At 39.1% G+C, this 5,713-nt stretch overlaps 1 long non-coding RNA gene across 2 annotated transcripts; it reads right to left on the bottom strand.

The window, feature by feature from the left end:
• Nucleotides 1-553: 553 nt before the first annotated feature.
• LOC116094336 lies at nucleotides 554-2,053 on the bottom strand. Of its 2 annotated transcripts, XR_004120052.1 has the most exons (4): nucleotides 1,552-2,053; nucleotides 1,380-1,456; nucleotides 884-991; nucleotides 554-779 (listed from the first exon to the last, which is right to left on the bottom strand). It is a non-coding gene; the product is annotated as an uncharacterized LOC116094336 (long non-coding RNA). The 2 variants fall into 2 exon arrangements; XR_004120051.1 differs by having other exon boundaries at nucleotides 1,380-2,053.
• Nucleotides 2,054-5,713: the final 3,660 nt, after the last annotated feature.

Genomic DNA, 5,713 nt, shown 5'->3' with positions numbered 1-5,713 from the left:
AATTAAGTAGTTTAATAAGAGGAAAGGGGAAAATGGCTTTTGGTTAATATTGTACTTTGGAAAACATTTGTCTCTTCAGATTTTTTTTAAAGGTTGACTGTGAGAAAATAGCCACAGTTTTTACTGTTGTTTTTCTAAAAGTGCATTTGGATTGGAATTGTAAAAAAATCTTACCACCTGTATGTCTCCTGAGATTGAGTGTTAAATGTTAAGTGTATTAAGTGTATTTTAATTTTTTTCATTTAATAAAATTTTACTATACCGAAAAGATGTAATAAGTTAAAATTTCTATGCCAGTGGAATTTTTAATTTACTGTTTTCTCTTCACTCGGCTAATAGCCATTTGCTTTTCCTCTCCAGCCAGGATTATTTTTTTAGCATATTTTCATCGAATATCTCTTGAACATTTACTAGGTACATGAAATAATGTCAAGTGCTGAGAAGTTGCTCTTAGCTTAAAAGAGAGTATCGGACAACATTAACACACACACACATACACACACACACACCTAACAACAATTATCTTTTTTTTTTTTTCTTTTTGTAAAGGGGAGTGTTGAGAATACTTACATAATTTGAAATTTGAATATGACAAGAAAACACTCTGGAACATCCAAGCCTAACTTTTTGAGGATGACCTGATGAACCACTTCCTTAAGAAGGAAGTGGAAGGGAAACACAAGTGGGAGAAAAAAGAAGTATCCTGCACAGGAAACTGTAATCAAAAGTTGAACGGACACAAAGTTTGTAGTGTTGGATATGGCTCCAGGGATGAGAACCTTCAAGAAGCAAAAAGACAGTGGGTGAGATTCCAGAAGAACAGAATTCCATTGTACATATAAAAAAGGTACATAAAAAAGAGGGGGTGAAAAATGTTCATTACCTTTGCAGTCAGCCTTGCTTGGTTTGCTCTTGAAGGATCCTGATTGATTTAGGACAAGATGACTAGGAGGGAAGGGACATCATGTTCCTTAAGGACATTTTAGATTCTCTGAAAGACAAAGGAGAATGTAGAGGCAATGCAGTAAATGTCTATAGTTGTAGACGTCCTGTTGACGACACAGGAGCTTTTTGATGCAAGGAAGATGGTTCAGAAAAGTCATCAGAATGGGAGATTGGTAACAAAAAATGCCCCAAAAGAAAGGAAATTCCTGCATTCACAAGTCATTCACAGAGACAGTGATGTCACTTCCTCAAAGAAGCTGTGGTGGGTTCACCCTTGTGTAGTACGCAGCAGATATACTTTGAGTGTGACTCCATAATCTTTGTCTTTGCATTAAATACCCAAAATATAATTGTTTTGCAATTTTTAATAGGAAAACAATCTATTTTATGTAAAAATTATAAACTAGAAACTCTTGCCTCATATTTCAACTTACCAATTTAGAAGCCAATAATTGAATACTTTTGCTCTCATAAGAAGGGTTTCAAAGTCATTGTAGTTCCATGCAGAGTTCTATAATCAATAACATCTCTCTTCAGTTCTCCAGCAGTGAAGATGTCAAGAACAGGCCAAAATTCTAACGCTTGCATATTCACTCCCACACTCACCTCCTGCCCTATTGACCAGGATCACTGATCTATCATTGACCACACCTTTTCACTATTCTTGTGACAACTAGAAACTCTGGATTCTCAGGACCTCATTTATTTCCACATTCATGTAGCTCTATATACATGCCACCTAATGGCCCTCATCCATGTGCCTCTAGCTCCTGAGAGTGGATAGCCATTATCATCAAAATGACTCTTTCCCCCTCAGGGTCTTTGGAGGTCCTTCTCATCTTCTTGTACTGGCTGAGATGCTTTTCATTTCTGGACATTACATGCCCCATTGCTTTCTTAAGCTGTCAATGGGAAAGTTGTGCCCTTGTTCCCCATTATCACTTCAGAATATCTAGTCTCTGTAATCTTTTTCCTCCCATGCCTTAGTAGGATGTCATTATGACACACTACCACCATCTGCACTTCACTTAAGTCATCTAGAGAACTATGAGCTCCTCTTCAACCCTTCAAACACCCATCTTCAGCTCTTGGCTTGCTCTACCACAATTCTTTGTTAGGTTCTGAGGGTTTTCAATTCTTGAGTGTGTGACTCTTCCATTGCAACAATCATTTCCATTCTTTCAAAGTTCTGTGTGTGACTCTTCCATTGCAACAATCATTTCCATTCTTTCAAAGTTCTGTGGCCACATTCTAGACAACCATTTCTTGGTTTCCTTTCTAAGTCATTTCCCTACATCTTTGCTTCTCAGTTATTCCATAATCTCTACCCCAGAGTGGACAAGTCTCTGACCACCCCCTTCCTATCATTATTTCACACCTTTGTTTTTTCATGTATTCATTATAAAAAAAAAATCACTTGCAAGCATTCTAAAATTTCCATTCTTTTTGTTTGTTTGTTTGTTTTTTATGGTTTTTCAAGACAGGGTTTCTCCATATAGCCCTGGCTGTCCTGGAGCTCACTCTGTAGACCAGGCTGGTCTTGAACTCAGAGATCCACCTGTCTCTGCCTCCCAAGTGCTGGGATTAAAGGTGTGTGCCACCACTGCCCAGCTCTCAAATTTCCATTTTTAATAAATTTGAATACACTATTTTTATAGACTTGACTTTTTAGCCTTGACTCTTTCCTGGCTAATCTAATTATAGAAAACTCGTTTACCCTGATAGCACAGAGCTCAACGGTCTCTTTCACTCCTGTATCTATGACTGGAAAAATTACTGTATGAATCTCCATCTCACTTGAATTTCTGTTACAGTTATTCAGGTAGGCCTTTTTAATGATATAGCATTACAACACTCCCACCCTTTTTATTTTTAAGTTTTTCCTCTTCAAACCTATAAAACCACCTCCATACTCTTCATTCCAGGTTCTACCTCGCTGAGTTAATTCATAAAAACCATAGGAAGAAAAACTGGGCAAGCCTCATCTATCACATTATAACTCTCCATTTATTATCTGTGGTCAGCTATTATTATCTGTGGTTCCCTCTATTAGAAGGAACATTGGATGTTCCTACTTAATGTTCAAATCCACCATATTTTCAGTATGCCGAGTCTGCTCTAGATTTTATTATGAACTTCACTATAGCAAGGCCCACTTCCCATCACCAATTATTACCACCAACTATTTCACTACCAGCGCCACACAAAGAGTTGTGCTTTTTCTTTCCAGTTACCTCCACTTGTTCCCTCCAACTATGGCTCTGTGCACTCATTTGGTAGAAAATGTTCCCTAAAGAAATAGGAAAAGTGATGTTTTCTTTTCATCTTTGTGCGTCGAGCCAGTTTCAGCTAGTCTCAGGTAAAGATTTCAATGCCCGCCCTTTGCTAGATTCAAATATGACTTCAGTCTGCCTCTTCTTTTGCCCATACATGGTATCTGACGTGTTCTTACTAATGCTTAAAAAAAAAAACAAAAAAAACAAAACACTCTTGGGATTCTTTTCTTAGTGGTGAACTAGTTCAGGGTTAGACTCAGATTAGTTTGTTCTTACCTGTCTCTGGTCACCCCTTTCCTCATTTCATCCAATCTAGTGCCTTTAAATTTCATCCATATGCTATGGGCCTTCAGAAAGCACTTCTCCATTCTGGACTTCTATATTTAACTTATTAAAATTCTGCATTGATTATCTAAAGTTGGGCACTCTCAACACCCCCCCCCAAACTGAATGCTTAATTAATGGATTCAATTGCATCATTTTAGATCAGACATCTTAGAGTCATCTTACATTGCCTTTATCCTATGATGTTTCATTTTCTGTGTCTCTCAACGGAACAAAAAGGTATCCAGCTATCTAGCAAAACAGTTATCTCATGAGATTAGTACAACTGTAAGAGTATCCTTGGGAAATCCCAACATTTGAATATGTAAAGATCTCTCCTGTCAATGCTGGCGGACATCATGCAACATGAAGAGAATGAAAGTGTGGAAGATCACCTTAGTCTGTGTGGTGGTTTGTATATGCTTGGACCAGGGACTGGCACTATTAGAAGATGTGGCTCTGTTAGAGAAGGTGTTTCACTGTGGGTGTGGGCTATGAGACCCTCATCCTAGGTGCCTGGAAGTCAGTATTTTGCTAGCAGCCTTCAGATGAAGATGTTGAACTCTCAGCTCCTCCTGCACCATGCCTGCCTGGATGCTGCCATGTTCCTGCTTTGATAATAATGGACAGAACCTCTGAACCTGTAAGCCAGTTCCAATTAAATGTTCTTATAAGAGTTGCCTTGGTCATGGTGTCTGTTCAGCAGTGTAGCCCTACGTAAGATAGTCTGGAACATCCATTAGCACTTGCTTTCATATATCACTGCAGACTTAGCACTTTGCACTCAGGCTATGACTTACACTTTGGCTCACAGGTTTTGAGAGCCTTCAGCTATAATACAGTATATTATAGATCTCCTCAGCCTCCAAAATCACGTCAGCCAATCTCCCATATTATGTTTCTCCTTTTGGTTCTATTTTCACACTGAATCCTGTTTTATGCAATCCTCTATTCTCTATATAAAACTAATCTGAAAATCTTATGTTTGTCTCTTCTAAAATATATTAAGAGAGTTGTTTATCTTCTGCTTTGATAACCTACCAACACTGAATTGACCCCTCCTTGTCACCCCTAATTCCAGCCACTGTGATCTTGCATACATAATTGATCTATTTTTTTTCCCATAGAATTTATTAACAGTTCTAGTAAAATTTCCTACAGCATCTCCTGGGTTTCTCTCACATTTCCATGAAGAAACCATTCACTCCTCCAGCGACGGTGGTGACTTTGAACTTGGCTGAGCTCTTCTTAGCTCTTGTCTTGCACTGAGGCAATTTTCAATATTATTTCTCCTTCTACTGGGCGTCCTACATACAATGGTCCATCGAAAAGGGTGAATGGCCTAACCCCCATTTTTCAAGTTGGAGTTACTGGAAGTGCAAACAAACTGTAGCACACCCTACAAGATCCACCAAGCCATCTCCTGCTGTGACTATGTCACAATTCATTCTTTTGAAAAAGCATTCAGCTCTTTCCTCATACTGCCCAATAGGTCCCCAGAGGAGCAACTACCCAATAGCCTAAAGTCTCGTAAACTGTGACCTGTAATCTTTGTACTGCAGTTATCATAGAAAGAAGAGTCTAAGGTGAAATGTATAGAGCTAGACCATCTGTCTAGATGATGGTAATAAAAACCTCTTCAGAAGGTATAGAAGGAACACTGCCAGTCCCTTGGTATTTGCAATGAAATTATTAAAATGTTCAGTGGCATAAGATGGAGGGTAGATATTAAAACTGATTCAGTGGCATATGTACCACATCAAGAGTTCGGAAAATTGTGGAGCTTTGAATAGGGTGACAATTTCTGGGGGGGGGGCACTACTGATACATTAGGGAATGGTGAGGGAAACCCAAGGATGACCAATCACTACTATAAAGAGGGTCTTCTTGGCCAGTGCAAAGAAAGGCTAAAGTAATGTTTTGGTTAAATGGGAACTGAGTGCAGGGAACCTGGAATTCCCAGTGCTAAGAAGACTCTCGAGCTCTAGAATGGGAGGAAGCAGCATTCCAAAACCTATGACATAAATATCTGAGTTGAAGAACCCCTGAACTTCAAACTCCCAGATTTTCCCATGTCCTGAAGACATGCCCTCTTCCTCCTCCTCCTCCTCCTCCTCCTCCTCCTCCTGCTCCTCCTCCTCTTCTTCTTCTTCTTCTTCTTCTTCTTC

This window comes from Mastomys coucha, unplaced genomic scaffold (genome assembly GCF_008632895.1).
Source record: "Mastomys coucha isolate ucsf_1 unplaced genomic scaffold, UCSF_Mcou_1 pScaffold16, whole genome shotgun sequence".
NCBI lineage: Eukaryota > Metazoa > Chordata > Mammalia > Rodentia > Muridae > Mastomys > Mastomys coucha.
Note: the sequence above shows the minus strand (reverse complement) of the source record. Positions and strands in the feature narration are given on the sequence as shown.